The following is a 1,491-nucleotide window of genomic DNA, read 5'->3' as shown; positions in this document are numbered from 1 at the left end:
GGAGAACAATTGGGCATGTTTGAAAGGGCTAAATGGGACAGAGATAAAGGACAATATATGCACAGCCTTGGAACTGCAGGGCTCTGAGATACAGGGATTGAGTCATGGTTGGAATGGGAATGGGAATCATGTTAAGATGCTTGATTGTTTTTTGTTTTGTTTTGTTTGTCTGTTTGTTTTTTTAATCTTGGTTTCCCAAGCATTATAATATAGAGTAGACACTGGAGAGGGAGAGAAAGGAATAGTCGGAAACATCACACCAGAAGGCTTGTAAGTCCGTCTTCTGCCTATGACTGATTGGAATACCTAAAATGGGTCTATAGCACACCGAGTGAACGAGGCTTCCTGCTGAGCCTTTGCAATACATAAAACTATAGATAGAAACCAGAACCACATCCAGATCTCCAGAGATGAGAAATCTCCACTTGAAAAGATGAGCAGACCAGCCTGGAGCTCTTGAAAGAAAGACCTGCAGGAAAAATGGAGGCAGATGGACTGTTAATACAAGAACAAACATACCGCTTCCCTAGGAAACATCAAGGCAAGTGGCCAGGTCCTCTCAACGCAAATCCCCTTCCAAGACTAAGACTCAACAGAAATATACGCTCTGATTGGTGACCACACACATCACCGATGGGGGGGAAGTGGGGTAAAAGCAGCAATGAAGCGGCATGCTAGGCCCCACGATGTTCAGTGAACTTCTGTGGACCCAGTAGGGGACCTGGTTGGCAAGCAGTGGAGGAGACCTGGGGACTCTTGGGTCCAGAATCAGTGGCATGGCCATGGAGGACTTGAGAGGAGAGTGGAGCTACCGGCTGGTGGGAAGAGAGGGTATGTGCACAGGAGTGCACACACTTGCAGATGATACCCACGTGACCTGGTCCGGATGACTGGACGATTGGATCTCAAACAGGAGAAGAAAGAAGAGGGGGGTAAAAAAAGAGTGAGCTGATAGTATCTGATGAACTTGACCTATACCTATGGAACAGCAACCCAAAAGAAGGAACAAATCCTTACAGCAAGAAACATTCCAACCCCCTCCACACACAGAGTGGACAGAGATGGGCAACTTGGTCATTGGATACTCAAATAGGGAGGGGGGACTACAAAGGCAAGAAGCGACTGGCTTACTAGATTTCAAGAGGGAATCTAGTGCTAGAGAGCATGGAGGAAGGCAGAATCTCCAGTGGGTACTATTCAATCTGTCTGGGTGGAGCTGATGAAAGGAAATACAGATGGGTAACTTGTGATACTGTAGTGAATAATGCTTATCAGGACGGATTATAAGGGTTGGAAATGCAAATGTAGATGTTTCGTAACAATGAAGGGAGTGATTAATTCTCCAGTCTAGGAGCGGAGGTCTCTGTGACCATCAACGGAGAAGAGCCGAGAGCAGGACCCTACCCAGAGAAACAGAGATGCCTGAGATGGAGACAGAGAAGACAACGTGGAGTGATGAAGCGGCTGGGGACTTTGGATCCAGAGAGGAAA

The sequence above is a fragment of the Chrysochloris asiatica genome, unplaced genomic scaffold (genome assembly GCF_000296735.1).
Source record: "Chrysochloris asiatica unplaced genomic scaffold, ChrAsi1.0 scaffold00139, whole genome shotgun sequence".
Lineage (NCBI taxonomy): Eukaryota > Metazoa > Chordata > Mammalia > Afrosoricida > Chrysochloridae > Chrysochloris > Chrysochloris asiatica.
This window is presented reverse-complemented; position numbering follows the sequence as displayed.